Source organism: Vigna angularis, chromosome 7 (assembly GCF_016808095.1).
Source record: "Vigna angularis cultivar LongXiaoDou No.4 chromosome 7, ASM1680809v1, whole genome shotgun sequence".
In the NCBI taxonomy this organism is placed as follows: domain Eukaryota; kingdom Viridiplantae; phylum Streptophyta; class Magnoliopsida; order Fabales; family Fabaceae; genus Vigna; species Vigna angularis.
Window position 1 is genome coordinate 16,665,893 of NC_068976.1, and position 18,598 is coordinate 16,684,490.

Here is an 18,598-nt window from a genome sequence, read left to right on the forward strand (position 1 = left end):
TCAATTAAAATAGTTGTTTTGCCCCTATTATGCATATGTGAAATATGATGAAATCTAACATATTATATGAACAGTTAATCAATTATTTCATACAGATATGCAATGTGCAATGTGTTTAACTCATGATTCATTTGTAATCATTGAATACATTTACCAAATAGTTCAAGCACAAACACAAATATAATCAAGCAATAATTTTGTCATTTTGTTGTGCAAGAAACTACAAAACATTTCTTTTTTCATCATCAAAAACTCATATGAGATATATGGGTTCAACTATACATAGCTTTTCCCATCAACAATCTCTCCACTTTTTTATGATGCACAATAAGAAATTGTTTTCCAGTTACTCTCCCCCTTTGGGCATTAGTAAAAAATGACACTACAAGTAACATGGAAACAAAGTGCTTAAGAGATACATCAAATAAAAATTCTTGCAGACCATTTGAAGCATATGATTCCCCCCTTATCATGATGCAGTGTAACACTTAAACAGTATGAACAATTAGGATTTATAACACATTTTAAATCATAGCTCATACTATCATATGAAAACAATATGACAGAATAAAGATGTATACAAATCAGAGTATATATACTGGATTCAAATGAATGTATCAAGATGTATCATGTGCAGCTAGCAAAATACTCAACATGATTATGCAAATGATATGAATCTCATAGTATAATTGCAGTAAAAATGCATGATACCATCTTATGCAACAACAGAATTAATATCCCAGTGTAAAAGATTCTGCAACATTAGGTGCAATTTTCAAAATGAAGCATATGTAAATGATTTTCAAAACATTTTTGAGTAATATGCAACACTTGATGTCAAAGATATGCTTAAAATGTATATTGTGACAATTTAAACATATTAAGTAGTTATATATCAACAGATATAAGTATATAAACCAATAACACAACTTTTATTAGATTATATTATCACTCTAACCGATTAAAATCTCTGCTGAGAGAATTTTTAATAAATTATTAATTTGTATAAACGGTTAAAATTCGTAACGGTGATCAAATTCACAGATTTGATCAATTAAACCTTTACCCTTTGTTCACTTGAATGTATTTGAGGGAGAGTGATTGATGGGATTTGAAAGTAAATTTTTTTGTTGTTTATTTGAGTGGATTTGGAGGTAAGTGAGAGTGGATTTGGAAGTAATTTTTTTTAATCTGTCACATCAATCAAATCCTACACTAATTCTCACACACTTTACTTCCAAATCCACTCTCGCTTACCTCCAAATCCACTCAAATAAACAACAAAAAAATTTACCTTCAAATTCTCTCAAATTCATTCAATCACTCTCTCCCAAATCAATTCAAGTGAACAAAGCCTTAAAGATCAGTGTTTATCTTGCAAGCAAAACTTTCTCAACAATGTTGAGTGTTAGTACAGTAATAAGCATTGTAAAAGCAGTAATTGTGATGCAATTTCAATGTTTATGAATGAGTGTGAATGTGCAATAGTATATGACAGTGTAGTATTGCATTCATACAAACAGATTAATTCTTCAATGCTATTATTTGACACAACTTTGATCGAGTATGCCTAACTTATTCATTTCTTATAGTGTAAAACCTTTCTTTAGACAGAGGTTTTGTGAAAATGTCAGCCCATTGGTGTAAAGTGTCAACAAATTCAATTTTAACTTCTCCTTTTAAGACATGATCTTTGATGAAGTGATACCTTATTTCTATGTGCTTAGTCTTAGAATGAAGAAATAGATTCTTTGTCAGATTAATAGCACTAGTGTTATCAAACTTTAATGAGACATGATCTAGATGAATGCTATAATGTTCAAGCGGACTCTTTATCCAAAGAGACTGAGCACAATAGCTCACAGCCGCAATGTACTCGCTTCAGTAGTGGACAATGCCACAAGAGCATGTTTCTTTGAGTGCCAAGAGATTAGTGATCATCCTAAAAGATGACAAGTACAACTTGTGTTTTTTTTTGTCTAGTTTACAACCTCCAAAATCAGAATCTATATATCCTTCAAGGGATAGGTTTGAACCTTTGGGGTACCATAATCCAAGATTTTTAGTCCCCTTAAGGTATTCTAAAATTATTTTCACTCCAGTTAGATGTGATTCTTTTGGACATGATTGGAATCTAGCACACAAACAAACATTGTGCATAATGTCAGGACGACTGACAATAAGATAAAGTAGAGATTCGATCATAGCTCTATAAAGTTTTTTGTCTACATCTTTACCTTTTTCATCCCTGTCCAGGTAATAGTTGGTTGCGATAAGAATAGCCACTTCTTTGCACTCATTCATCTTGAACTTCTTCAATAGATCAGTATAGTACTTTGATTGTTGTATGAAAATTCCAGCATCTTCTTACTTCACTTGTAATCCAAGGAAGTAGTTTAGCTCCCTCATCATGGACATTTCAAACTCCTCTTGCATATTTTCAGAGAATTCCTTACACATAGTGGGGTTATTAGAACAAAATACAATGTCATACACATATATTTGTACAAATAATAAGTCATGTATAGATTTTTTTAATGAATAATGTTGAGTCAAATTTTACCCCTTTTGATATTCTTTTTCAAAAGAAACTCACTTAACCTTTCAAACCATGACCCTGGAGCTTGTTTGAGTACATACAGTGCTTTCTTTAGCTTGAAAATATAATAAGGAAATTCAAAGTCTTGGAAGTTAGGGGGTTGTTCCACAAACACTTCCTCTTTGATGTAGTCATTTAAGAAGACACTTTTTACATCCATTTGGTATAGTTTGAAGTTCAACAGAGAGGCTATAGAAGGAAGTATCCTTATAGCTTTCAATCTAGCCAGTAGAGCATACGTCTCATCAAATTCAATTCCTTCCTCTTGGTTGTAACCTTTCGCAACCAGCCTTGCTTTATTTTTTATTATGACACCGGAATCATCCATCTTATTTCGGAAAACCCATTTGGTTCCTATAACTTGTTAAGCTATTTTCCTTGGAACTAACTCCCATACATTGTTGCGTTTGAACTGATTCAACTCTTCTTGCATAGCTAGAAACCAATTTTCATCATTTAAGGCATCATTTACATTCTTGGGCTTAATTTGTGAGACAAAAACAATATTCATGCATAACTGATTTAGTTGCCTTCTTGTTGATACACCCTTTGAAAGATCTCTAATGATGTTATTGGTTGACATGTTTCTAGGAGCCTTTCATTCTTCGATTGAATCAATGATGAATGCAATATATGTGGCTGTAGGAGTGTGAGTATCTTGAGTTTCTTGAATCTTTAATTCTTCTCCTGCAGATTCTCCTACATCTGTACAATCTCTTGGAAGCATTTTGTTATTAACATAATCAACATTCTCATCAAATGCAACATGCATTGATTCTTCAACAGACAAAGTTCTTTTATTATATACTCTATATGTTTTGTTAGTCAAAGAGTAACCAATAAAAATTTTCTCATCAGCTTTGGAATCAAATTTACCAAGATTGTTTTTGCCATTGTTTAACACAAAATTTGCAACCAAATACTCTAAGATGAGTGATATTAGGCTTTCTACCCCTAAACAGCTCATAGGGAGTAATCTTAAGCAAAAGTTTAATGATGGTTATATTTAACACATAACATGTTGTACTGACAACATATGCCCATAAATTTTTGGGCAAAGACCTCTCATTGAACATGGTTCGAGCAAGCTCCTCTAGGACCCTATTCTTTCTCTCAACAACATCATTTTTTTGTGGTGTTCTAAGTGTAGAGAAGTTACGAGAAATGTCATGTTCATCACAATATTTCTCAAAATTCTCATTTTGAAACTCTCTACCATGATCACTTCTAACGGATTTTATCTTAAGATATTTTTCATTTTGAATAACAGACGAAAATTTCTTAAAGATCCTAAAAGTGTCACTCTTGGTAGCAAGGAAGAAAGTTCAAGTATATCTAGAATAATCATCAACAATAACCAGAGCATAAAGGTTTCCTCCCATACTTTGGATTCTTGAGGGGCCAAACAAATCCATATGTAGTAAATCAAGAGGTCTAGTAGTAGACATCACTCTCTTAGGTTTGAAAGATGATTTGGTTTTCTTCCCTTTTTGGTAATCATCACAATGTTTGTTAAAATCATACTTTGTGTTTGGTAACCCAATTATAATATTTGTAGATGCAAGTTTGTTTAGATAAGGCATATGAATATGAGCAAGTCTTTTATGCCAAAGACAATGATCATCATCTTTAGATAACAAACATATCACATATTTTAAAGATGTTTTTATAAAGTCAACCATGTAAATGTGATTGCATCTTTTGCCAATCACAACAAGTTTATTCGAAGTAGCATGACAAATTAAAAAAATATCAGGCTCAAATGTAACTTTTAAACCTTTGTCACACAATTGGATAATGCTAAGAAGATTATGTTTAAAGCCATCAACAAGCAAGACATTTTCAATAACATATGAGGAAGGTGTTTGAATTTTACCAATACCCACAATTTTACCCTTGTTATTGTCCCCATATGTAACATGGTCGCTTGTCTTATAGGATAGGCTGATGAATCTTGTTGGATCTCCTATCATATGTTTGGAGCATCTACTGTCTAGATACCACATGACTTATTTTTCCTTCTCTTCTTCACATCTTTCTTCCAGGCAGATTTCACCAATTTGCTCGAATTTGTTTGCTGCAAATCTTGATCATTAGACAACTTCTGATCTTGCTCAGGATTGTTGTTAGATTTCCTTTTAGTCATCAAGAATTTTGTGAACCTTTCTACCATTAATTCAGTTTCTTCATCATCTGGTTTCTTTGCAAGGTTTCAGGATGTTTATGACTCTTTCCTCCTCTTGAGATGATTTTCATGATGTTCTTGTCTTAATACACTCATAGGAATTGTTATTCACAAAGATCAATCTATCTTTACTTGTTGCATTCAAGAAATCATCATCAAGTTCATTTTTACTCATGATTAGAGACATATTGGCCATCAAGATCAATTTAATCGATTATACTGAAAACCCAAATGTAGAAAAAGTTAGGCCAATATACTTAACCAAGATGGGGGTGAATTGGTTTCCCTATGTAAAAACTTGTTTTTTAAAAAGCTTTTTGAAATCTTTAAAGTTTTCTTGGAATGCAATCAATCAAGAATGAAAACAATGTAAAAGATAAGGGATATAGAGATTAACACTGTTGTTTATACTGGTTCGGTCAACTACTTACGTCTAGTCTTCCTTCAATCAACCTTAGATGAAGGGATCCACTATATTGATAGAGTTCTTACGAGCAAGACATACAGAGAATAATCCTCTCAAGTGTACTCACCTTCCAACTCAATATCAATTATAGCATGACTCTAGAAAGATCACCCACTTTTTATCACCCTTAGAGTTATCCCACTCTAAGTCCTAGATCTTCACCAAGTCCTCTTCATGGCCATAGCAACAGGGAAACAAACAATCAACCTCGGTTGTATAATAACCCTAATATGGAACAATACACCTAAATTGTGCAGAAATGATCACCTCTATGACAACACTTTAGTTCTTGAAGAATCTTTATTGATTTCTTCCAAATGTAGCAATCTTGATCCTCCAAGAAACTCAAGACGCTCCTGCAATTAAGATCTCAACAAACAAACAAGTTATGATGAATTAAGTTCATACAAATCTATTGAGGCAGTGAGCAATGTGTCTGAATATAGATTTATCAGTACTAAAGCATTTTAATCGATTAGCCTATTAATGTAATCGATTAATCTTTTCCTTAAGCTTTAACATTTTTTACATTTGCACAGGATTTAACAGATTAAAAGTGCATGCAATAGAATAAACAGAACATGCAAGCCACAACATTTAGAAATAGGATCATTATAACAGTTATGCCTTTTTAAGAATTTTTTTTTCATATAAAACATATTTTAACTGATTAGGAAAATAACGTAATCGATTAAGTTCCATACTTAAGCAAATTTGAAAACTTTTGTCATTCCAAACACTTTAATGCACTCAACAATCAAGTACTACCATAACAACGTGTTTTAATCGATTATCCAACTAATGTAATCAGTTAAAACATAGTTGTTTTGCCCCTATTATGCATATGCTGAAATCTGATGAAATCTAACAGATTATATAAACAATCAATCGATTAGTTCATACAGATATGTAATGTGCAGTGTGTTTAACTCATGATTCATTTGTAATTGTTAGAAGTGGACTTTAAGCCTAACTCAACCCCACAAAACCGGCTTGTAGGGTTAGGTTTGCATCCACTTATAAACTATGAATTGACCTTATCTCTAGTCGATTAGGATAGGCTCTAACCATGGCTCTGATACCATGTTAGAAGTGGACTTTAAGCCTAACTCAACCCCACAAAACCAGCTTGTAGAGTGAGGTTTGCACCCACTTATAAACTATGAATTGGCCTTATCTCTAGTCGATGTGGGACTTCCAACAGTAATCAATGAATACATTTACCAATTAGTTCAAGCAGAAACACAAATATAATCAAGCAATAGTTTTGTCATTTTGTTGTGTAAGAAACTATAAAAACTTTCTTTTGTCATCATCAAAAACTCATATGAGATATATGGGTTCAACTGTACATGTTTCCCCTATCAACAATCTCCCCTTTTTTTTATGATACACAACAACAAACCGTTATTCAGTTACTCTCTCTCCCTTTGGGCATTAGCAAAAATGGCAATACAAATAACATGGAAACAAAGTGCTTAAGGGATACATCAAATATAAATTATTACAGACCATTTGAAGAATATGATGCTCCCCCTACCATGATGCAGTGTAACACTTAAAAAATATGAGCAATTGGGATTTATAACACATTTTAAATCACAACTCATACTATCATATACAGAATATAGATATATACAGATCAAAGTATATATTGGATTCAAATGAATGTATCAAGATGTATCATGTGCAGCTAGCAAAATACTCAACATGATTATGCAAAAGATATGAATCTCAGAGTAAAATTGTAATACAAATGCATGATACCATCTTATGCAGCAGCAAAATTTAAATTAACAGTGTAAAAGATTCTGCAACATTTGATGCAATTTTCAAAATGAAGCATATGTAAATGATTTTCAAAACATTTTTTAGCAATATGCAACACTTGATGTCAAAATATGCTTAAGATGTATATTATGACAATTTAAACATATTAAGCAGTTATATATCAGCAGATATAAGTATATAAACCAATAACACGACTTTTAATCGATTATATTATCATTCTAACCAATTAAAATCTCTACTGACCGAATTTTTAACAGATTATTGATCTGTATAATCGGTTAAAATTCGTAACGGTGATCAAATTCACAGACTTGATCAATTAAACCTTTAAAAATCAGTGTTCATCTTGCAAGCACAACTTTCTCAACAATGTTGAGTGTTAGTAAAGTAATAAGCATTGTAGAAGCAGTAGTTGTGATGCAATTTCAATGTTTATGAATGAGTATGAATGTGCAACAGTATATGACAGTGTAGTATTGCATTCATACAAAAAAATTAATTCTTCAACCCTATTATTTGACACAACTTTGATCGAGTAAGCCTAGCTCATTTCTTATAGTGTAAAACATTTCTTTAGACAGAGGTTTTGTGAAAATGTCAACCCATTGATGTAAAGTGTCAACAAATTCAATTTTAACTTCTCCTTTTACTACATGATCTCTGATGAAGTGATGTGTTATTTTTATGTGCTTAATCTTAGAATGAAGAATGAGATTCTTTTTCAGATTAATAGCACTAATGTTATCACACTTTAATGAGACATGATCTAGATGAATGCCATAATCTTCAAGCGGACTCTTTTTCAAAGAGACTAAGCATAGCAGCTCTCGACCGCAATGTACTCGGCTTCAGTAGTGGACAATGCCATACAAGCGTGTCTCTTTGAATGCCAAGAGATTAGTGAGCATCCTAGAAGATGACAAGTACCACTTGTGGTTTTTCTATCTACTTTACAACCTCCAAAATAAGAATTACTATATCCTTCAAGAGAAAGACTTGCACCTCTAGGGTACCATAATCCAAGATTTTTAGTCCCTTTAAGGTATTTTAAAATTATTTTCACTGTAGTTAGATGTGATTTTTTTGGACATGATTGGAATCTATCACACAAACAAACATTGTGCATAATGTCAGGACGATTGGCAGTAAGACAAAGTAGAGATCCAATTATACCTTCATATAGTTTTTAGTCTACATCTTTACCTTTTTCATCCTTGTCCAGGTAACAATTGGTTGCCATAGGAGTAGCCATTTCTTTGCACTCGTTCATCTTGAACTTTTTCAATAGATCAACACAGTACTTTGATTGATGTATGAAAATTTCAGCATCTTCTTGCTTCACTTGTAATCCAAGAAAGTACTTAAGCTCCTCCATCATGGACATTTCAAACTCCTCCTGCATATTTTTAGGGAATTCCTTACATAAAGTGGGGTTAGTAGAACCAAATACAATGTCATCAATATATATTTGTATAACTAATAAGTCATGTCCAGATTTTTTACTGAATAATATTGAGTCAACTTTACTCCTTTGGAAATTCTTTTTCAAAAGAAACTCACTTAACCTTTCATATCATGATCTTGGAGCTTATTTGAGTCCATACAATGTTTTCTTTAGCTTGAAAACATAATCAAGAAATTCAAAGTCTTGGAAGCCAGGGGGTTGTTCCACAAATACTTCCTCTTTGATGTAGCCGTTTAAGAAGGCATTTTTTACATCCATTTGGTATAGTTTGAAGTTCAACAAAGAGGCTATAGAAGGAAGTATCCTTATAGCTTCCAATCTTTCCAGTAGAGCATACGTCTCATCAAATTCAGTTCCTTCTTCTTGATTGTAACCTTTTGCAACCAACCTTGCTTTATTTTTTATTATGACGCCAGAATCATCCATCTTATTCAACTCTTCTTGCATAGCTAGAAACCAATTTTCGTCATTCAAGGCATCATTTACATTCTTGGGCTCAATTCGTGAGACAAAAGCAACATTGATGCATAACTGATTTAGTTGCCTTCTTTTTTATATACCTTTTGAAATATCTCCAATGATGTTACTGGTTGACACGTTTCTAGGAGCCTTCCATTCTCTTATTGAATGAATGTTGGGTGCAATCTTTGTGGATGTAGGAGTGTGAGGTTCTTGAATCTTTTGTTCTTCTCCTGCAGATTCTCCTACATCTATATAATCTCTTGGAAGAATTTTGTTATTAACATAATCAACATTCTCATCAAATGCAACATGTATTGATTCTTGAACAAACAAACTTATTTTATTATATACTCTATATGTTTTGCTAGTCAAAGAGTAACCAATAAAAATTCCCTCATCAGCTTTGGAATCAAATTTACCAAGATTGTTTTTGCCATTGTTTAAATAAAACATTTGCAACCAAATACTCTAAGATGAGTGATATTAGGCTTTCTACCTCTAAATAACTCATAGGAAGTAATCTTAAGCAAAGGTCTAATGATGGTTCTATTTAACACATAACATGTTGTACTAATAACATCTGCCCAGAAGTGTTTGGGCAAAGACCTCTCATCGAGCATGCTTCGAGCAAGCTTCTCTAAGACCCTATTCTTTCTCTCAACAACATCATTTTTTTGTGGTGTTTTAGGTGCAGAGAAGTTATGAGAAATGTCATGGTCATCACAATATTTCTCAAAATTCTCATTTTGAAACTCTCTATCCAGAATCACTTCTAATGCATTTTATCTTAAGATCTTTTTTCATTTTGAATAACAGATGCAAATTTCTTAAAGATCCTAAAAGTTTCACTCTTGGCAGTAAGGAAGAAAGTCCATGTATATCTAGAATAATCATCAACAATAACCAGAGCATAAAGGTTTCCTCCCAGACTTTTGATTTTTTAGGGGCTAAACAGATCCATTTGTAGTAAATCAAGAGGTCTATTAGTAGACATCACTCTCTTTGGTTTGAAAGATGATATGGTTTGCTTCCCTTTTTGGCAAGCATAACAAAGTCTGTTAGAATCATACTTTATGCTTGGTAACCCAATTATAAGATTTCTAGATGCAAGTTTGTTTAGATGAGGCATATGAATATGAGCAAGTCTTTTATGCCAAAGCCAAGGATCATCATCTTTAGATAACAAACATATCACATTTGAAAGATGTTTTTCTAAAGTCAACCATGTAAATGTTATTGCATCTTTTGCCAATCACAACAAGTTCATTCAAAGTACCATGACAGATTAAACAATGATTAGGCTTGAATGTAACTTTTAAACCTTTGTTACACAGTTCGCTAATGCTAAGAAGATTATGATTGAAGTCATAAACAAGCAAGACATTTTCAATAACATATAAGGAGGGTGTTTGCATTTTACCAGTACCCATTATTTTACCCTTGTTATTCTCTCTATATGTGACATGACCGCTTGTCTTGTAGGATAGGATTATGAATCTTGTTGGATCTCCTGTCATATGTCTAGAGCATCTACTATCCAGATACCACATGGCTTCCTTTTCCTCCTTTTCTTCACATCTTTCAGCTAGAGTAGATTTCACCAATTTGCTCAAATATGTTTTTTGCAAATCTTGATCATTAGACAACTTCTGATCTTCCTCGGGATTGTTGTCAGATTTCCTTTTAGTCATCAAGAATTTTGTGAACCTTTCTGCCATTAAGTCAGTTTCTTCATCCTCTGGTTTCTTGGCAGGTTTCAGGATGTTTGTGACTCTTTCCTCCTCGTGAGATGATTTCCTTGATGTTCATGTCTTAATACACTCATAGGAATTGTTAATCACAGAACTCCATCTATCTTTGCATGTTGCATTCAAGAAATCATCATCAATTTCTTTTTTACTCACGATCAGAGACATATTGGCCATCCGGGTCAATTTAATCAATTATACTGAAAACCTAACCGATTAAAATTCGAGTAAAATTCGAATCCCCAACAGTGGTGCCAATTGTAGAAAAAGTTAGGCCAATATACTCAATAAGAGGGGGGTGAATTGGGTTCCCTATGTAAACACTTGTTCTTTAAAAAGCTTTTTGAAATCTTTAAAGCTTTCTTGGAATGCAATCAATCAATAATGAAAACAATGTAAAAGATAAGGGATAGAGAGACTAACACTGTTGTTTATATTGGTTCGGCCAACTACCTATGTCCAGTCTTCCTTCAATCAACCTTAGATGAAGGGATCCACTATATTGATAGAGTTCTTACAAGCAAGACATACAGATAACAATCCTCTCAAGTGCACTCTCCTTTCAACTCAATATCAATTATAGCATAAAGCCATAAAGATCACCCACTTTCCTTCACCCTTAGAGTTATCCCACTCTAAGTCCTAAAACTTCACCAAGTCATTTTCCTGGCCACAGCAATAGGGAAACAAACAATAAACCTTGATTGTATAACAACACTGAATGGAACAATACATCTCAATTGTGCAGAAATGATCAGCTTTATGACAACACTTCAGTTATTGTAAGAATCTTTATTGATTTCTTCCAAATGTAGCAATCTTGATCCTATAAGAAACTCAGGCCTGCAATTAAGATCTCAACAAACACAATTGTTATGAAAAATTAAGTTCGTACAAATCTGTTGAGGCAGTGAGCAATGCGTCTATTTATAGATTTATCAGTATTGACTCATTTTAATTGATTAGCCTATTAATTTAATCGGTTAAGTTTTTCCTTATGCTTTAGCACGTTTACATTTGTACAGGATTTAACATATTAAAAGTGCATGCAATCGATTAAAATGAACAAACAAGCCACAACATTTAAAAATATGACCATTATGACAGTTATTGCTTTTCAAGAAAAAAAATTCATATAAAATGCATTTTAACCAATTAGGAAAATAACGTAATCAGTTAAGTTCCATACTTAAGTAAATTTGAAAACTATTTTCATTCAAAACACTTCAATGCACTCAACAATCAAGTACTGGCACAAGAACATGTTTTTATCGATTATCCAACTAATGTAATCGGTTAAAACATAACTATTTTGCCTCTGTTATGTATATGCTGAAATCTAATGAAATCTAATCGATGATATAAACAGTCAATCATTTATTTCATACAGATATGCAATGTGCAATGTGTTTAACTCATGATCCATTTGTAATCAATGAATACATTTACCAATTAGTTCAAGAACAAACACATATATAACCAAGCAACATTCTGATATTTTGTTGTGTAAGAAATTATAAAACATTTTTTTTGTTATCATCAAAAACTCATGAGATATATGGGGTTCAGTTTTACAAACTTCATTGTTCAAAAGATAGTTTGATAGGTCTTATTTGTATGCTTTTTCTAATCAGAGTTGAAATTTTACATCAACAATCTGTATCATTCTAAATGTGAATATTATAAGTTGAAGTATAAACTAAAACAGGGGTTGTTATGAAACAGGACACAATCAAATCACCTCCTGAAGAGTCAAAGACAATGTCGAAGGCTATTTTAGTGAGTGGCGTGGTGATAAACATTATCGACGGGCTATACGGTTTTTTAGGCTATGCAGCTTTTGGAGATTCAAGCCCTAGAAACGTGCTAACTGGTTTTGACTTCCATAACCCATATTGGCCTGTCGCCATCATAGCCAATGTTCTCATTGTTGTCTACTTTGTTGGTGCATACCAAGTTTCCTGCCAACCCCAGTTCCAATCTTTTGAAAAATTCGCAGCAGAAAAATTCCCAGACAATGATTTTATAAGGAAGGAGTTTGAAGTACGAATCCCTGGGTGCAAACCCTTCAAGCTCAACCTCTTCAAGTTGGTTTCGAGGACATTGTGGGTGATCCTCGGCACTTTCATAGCAAAGAAGCTACCATTCTTCAACGACATTATTGGGCTTATTGGTGCCATATCATATTGGCCCCTCGCCGTGTGTTTCCCAGTGGAGATGTTTATTGTTCAAACTGAAATACCAAAATGGAGCAAAAAATGGATATGCCTGAAGATGCTTAGTGCGACATGCTTCGTCTTGACAGTGATAGGTGCAGGAGGTTCAGCAGCAGTAGGACTTGTTCAGAAATATCGCAATCCATCAATGAACGATTACTAGTTTACTGCCATTTCTCTGTTAAAATCATTGTTAGACATTACATGTTTTAATTCATTTATAAGGGTCTTTAATTCCTTTGTATATTTCATTTTAAATATTTTAAAAGTTACACGTGTAAATTACATTTTGGTATTGATATGTCATTTATATTAATGAACTGTATGAAGGAAAAAAATAGAATTTTAATAAGACTTTCAGCTTGAAATTTGGGAAATAAAATTTTCAAAATATAACTTTTAAAATAAAATTTTAGAAACCCAATTTTTTTTCTGAAATTTGTTTTTCAGAACGAGATTTTCGAAATAAACTTTCTAATATATATAATATCTTTTTGAGTGTATTTTGGAGAGTATCATGAAATATATTTTGGAAAAAAAAATTATAATTAATGAAATATGTTTCAAACAGAGTTTTTAGACTGAGATTCTTTTTATATTTTCTATCTTTTTCTTCTTTGCAATGTTTCTCACTTATAGGAAGTATAATTATAGCAGTTGTAGTTATAAGATCACAGTTATAGTAAAAAGAGTGTTTGAGTCTTTTTCTTCTTATTACACAAATCCAGTAAGTAATTGTAGAGATACACGAAGTAATTCTACAAATCCAAAACTACTTCTCAATAAAATCACCTATTAAAACCTTAAATTATATCCAAAACTAGAAAAAAACTTTCTCCTTCCACTACTTCAAGGCTAAACAACACTTTTTAACCAAATACAACCTCAATTACAACAACTCACATAATCAACAGGGACAATATGTAACAAGCATTCATAGCAAACATCTCTCAATATTAAATATCATTCGTATAGGTCAAGTTAAAGTAATTACACTACAGCACAATAAAATCTCCATAAGCTAAATCTCATTAAATCAAACTCTAACATACCAATTCAGATTATCACAATATTAATATAAGAGAAAAGGGATATTTAATTTCTCTTACCGGTTAAATGATAGAACGATCCTATAAAGAACTTAAAACCGCTTTTTCAGCTCAGAGAGTTTTTTCTGTACCTACAAATCACGAAGTCATAATCAAGATATACAATTAGAACTATCGATAAATAGAGAACTTAAACAAAAGTTTAGATGACACTTGCAGTGGAAAACTAATCACATAAATTGAAAAACAAGAAAATTAGAGAAAATAGTAGAAATTACCTTAATCTTTTGCATGAATTGTTCGGCTAGACTAAAAGACTTTGATGTTGTAATCACTGTGGCACCTGCTGATCTTCAAACAAATGACCTAACAAGAACAATATTTAGAAAAAAGGAGGAGCTGTAGAGAAAGTGCTTTTAAAGAAATGATATGACTTGAAATGATAAAACTCGTCTCATAAAACTTCTATTTATACTTTAAACTTTTGACATTAAAATATTTGAATTTCACAACTTAAGTCACGCTATCAATTCTAAAAAAAATGATTTTAGAGATTCTTACAAAAAAAATTGAATGAATTTTCTAAACTAACTATTTTGCTCTAACTAATAAATTGTTTGGAAAATTTGTTTAAAAATATCATAGGTAAATTTGGAAGTTATCACTTCTTTGAAAAAAGTTTGTTTTTTTGAATTATTTTGAAGAAAAAAAACATTGTCATGATCTAATCAGAAAACTAAAACAAATGGAGGATAAAAATATCTTTTAAGAATTTTGAAGGGTTTATAATTTTTTTTTATAATTTTGAACATAATTGACATGTTTAAGAGAGAGAAATTTTTAGAAGGTCAAAAACTATTTTTTTTTTTTTTTTAATTTTATCCTTTCTTTATTTAAGAACAAGGATATTTAAAAAGAAAGATACCATTGAAATCTCAAAAACTATTTTCTTTTGTAATTTTATAATCCTTTTTTTATATTTTTTCCTTTTTGTCTTTTATTTTTTATGATTTTTTATTGGATATTTTTTATTAGAAAAGTGACTGCGTGCAGTGAATGTTAGAGTGCAGCAAACAAACAAGCCCGATAAAAATAAAACGCAAGGGGTGGGGTTTATCATACAAAAGGAAAAGGGTTGCACAAAAAGAAAGAAATAAACAATCAAATAATCAAACTAAAACTAAATAAAAAAAGAAATAAAAATTAAGGTGCAGGAAGTAAAACAAAAAAAACAAAACAGTCCTAGAGTATGGATGCAAAGATGAAAAACCAGGAGTGCGTGGAGTCTAAAGCCCATGAAACAGAAGTCCAGGAAGAAGACTTTTAGCCCAGACCCAAATGAGGATAGGGTCTACTTATGAAGTTCAAGTTGCGTCCAGAAATTGTATTATGCTGGCTTTTGTTTTTTTAGAAAAAACAAAATTATTTTAGGCTGCCCAATTGTTTCTTTTTTTTTTCTTTTTCTTTTTTTTTCTTAAAAAAAACATTTCAAGTAGGTTGACTTTAAGGGTTTTTTTGATGTTTCACCTGTATCTCCAATTTTTTTTTAAAAATTACGATAATGTCCCGGTAAAATCAATTAAAATATTATTAATTTTCAATAAAAAAAAAAAGAATTTTTTACCAGATTCTTTAAACAACTTTTTCTTTTAACAGTTTCTCTCCCTTCAAAACTCACTTGCAATCATTTCAAAACATATAACACTATTTAAATAATCTAATCAACTTTAAAAAGAAATATTTTTAACTTTTTTACATCATAAAAAAGTAAAATAAAAAAACTAATACAATAAATTCAACATTTATAATTAAATTATAAAATTGCAAACTAATACAATAAATTAAACATTTATAAATAATCTAATCAAGTTAAAATAAACACCAAAATAATAATACTTAGATCTACCTAAAAAATCATTTAAAATTTTTATATGAATTTTAAATACCAATTTTTTAATAAATTAAAAAAGTCATACAATTTATTTATACAAAAAAATTTAACAAAATAAATTAAACATTTATAATTAAATTATAAAATCATAAACTAGTACAATAAATTAAATATTTATAAATAATTTAATAAACTTAAAAAAATTAAATAATTATAAAAAATGCATTTTTATATTATAAAAACTAAACATTTAAAATGCATTTTTTATATTAAAAAATTAAATAAATATAAAATTTAAGTCTGCATAAATACAATTTATAATAAATCAAAAATTGTTAAATATGTCTTCAGCTTCAAAATAGATTTCAGCTTTTAACATGGTTTCAGTTTTAATACATATCAGATATAGAAATACAAGTACGAAGGTTGGAATTTGCATTTTTCTTTATTTTGCATTTTTTTTTATTAGATTTCAAAATTGAATAAAGAGAAATTCGAATTTTGACATTCGATGTATAAGTTTTCAAGTTTTGGATTTTTATATTCGTGATTTTTTATTTTGAATTTTGATATCCGAAAAAGTATTTATTGGATTTCGATAAAAGCTGAAAAAACCACTTTGGAGAAAATGAAAAGAATGCAAAATATCAGATAGATCAAACGGGTACAGGATAAGGAAGTATATAAACTTCCACACGTTGACTCGTTAAATAATTTGGTCAATCATTTGATTCAAAGCATTTAATTTTCAGCAAACCTCATTAACTACGATGAGAAATCTGAAAGTTGAGGATGCAGGATGAGTGCAGGGTGAAACAACCGTTCTCTTTCCATATCAAATTCTAGGGCAATTTTCTTCTTGAACGTGCACATCTCTCTCCTCAGAATCTGCCACTGCAACAGGTGCTCCTCCCATGGCTGCCCCTCCGTCCGATAGGTCAACGTATCGCCACTGACCTGTAACGGCAGCCACCGCCGATCAGGGCTCGCCACAGCTGCTTCCAACGAGACTTGCCACTGTTCCTGTCGTTGTACGTCGTGGCACCGTCAGCAGCAACGTCTGGTGCCATCACCTCCAGTCCTTACTGTCACCAAAGTTGTCATGGGCATTGATCTGATGTATTTGATTTCTTCTCTGTGAATAGTCTTATTCTCTTGTAATTCCAAAAGGAAAACTCTGATATCAAGCTCAATAAAATTGAGTCTCTGTGAATCACTCTCTTCCAAATTAAAGTTGTTTGGGGAAGAACAGGTCTGTGATGGTAAGGGGATTTTGTGGTTTCTGTGCAGAGCAGATGAAGGATGAAGACCTTCATGTGTCAATGGAGGATGGGAATCAATATTGGAATGGGTTTCAAGTGGCATTAAAGATTGTGGGTTGGCTTGATAGCTAACGTAAGATCAAATAAAATTCAAATAAAATTCAAATAAAATTCAAATCAAATAATGTCATATAAATAAAATTAAACAAAATAAAATCATATAAAATAAATTCAACATCAATCTAATGTAACATCTCACGTTTCATTTTATTAATGGAAAACAATTAAAATAAAATGTACAAGGAATTTCAAACTATTAGAACAAAAAAATATTTATTTTGTTATTTCTCTCTCAACTAACGGCTGAGTCAATGAAAAGATGTCTTCTTTCTAAACTTATATCAGTTAATGTCATCATTGTAAAAGAGAAAATATAAACACACAAACAAAAGTAAGTTCATAATATACTTAAATATTTTAAACATTCCACACATTATACATATAACACAATTTAATCAACCAAACACTTTACACATGACCATACTTTAACTCGATTGTCCATACTTAGAATGAATGTTGAACTATGGTGGATTATCGACTTGTGGTAGCTTTTATTGTTTTGCAAAGTCATTGTCAATGAGTTTCACCCTACCACATTCATAAAATTAGTCTATTCCACGCCTTAGATCATACTGGAAACACCCAAGACTAAGACCTCTTATTACTTTCTCCACATGTGTCAAACATCTCTATTTGACAATGTAAGACCATTAAAATGTTAGGAAAACCCCCAACTGAGCTACCTGTATTCATTCTAACCACATTTAAAATCACAACCAGGAGTTCCACCTTGGAACTCACTTTCACAACTTTGAAGTTATTTGAAACCATTGAGATCATTTCACATTGACATAGTATATCAATACATGAGACTTTTAATCATACATTAAAGAATTAGAAACACACTCACAAGTCATCAGAAATCCCAAAATAATAATATTTTCTTCATAGCATCTTGATACCCACATTAGGCAAAGAAAATGGCTTGGAAACTTTCACCAACAATTCCGAAAGGGTCCAAAACCCTCCAAAACAACCTAAAGAACATCCAAAATTGATATTTGAAAACCCTGAATTTGGGATCCTAAAACCCTAAATGCAAAACTGGTGCAGTGGCATTCAGGGCGTGCCCAAGGGCCCTCAAGCGCTACATCAGCTTCTAAAATTCACCTATTTTGACTTTCGTAACCCTTTACACAAGTTTAAATGGTTCCTACAATCCCTTAGGCACTGAGACACCTTAGAAAACACACCTCTAACTCAAATTGATCACTCCAAACCCAAACTAGTCATTCTAGACTACTGAAAATCACTCCTACCACTTTCTGCACCAATTACAACAAACTAAAGGTCTAGACAACTCATAATTGACTCCACACATACCTTAAACTCTCCAATTCAGTC

The 18,598-nt window shown here is 31.6% G+C and overlaps 1 long non-coding RNA gene across 1 annotated transcript; it reads right to left on the reverse strand.

The window, feature by feature from the left end:
• Window positions 1-4,249: 4,249 nt before the first annotated feature.
• Window positions 4,250-17,256, reverse strand: LOC128197971 (uncharacterized). The gene is made up of 6 exons (XR_008250736.1): window positions 16,630-17,256; window positions 14,260-14,347; window positions 14,042-14,112; window positions 8,245-11,559; window positions 5,518-5,606; window positions 4,250-5,420 (listed from the first exon to the last, which is right to left on the reverse strand). It is a non-coding gene; the product is annotated as an uncharacterized LOC128197971 (long non-coding RNA).
• Window positions 17,257-18,598: the final 1,342 nt, after the last annotated feature.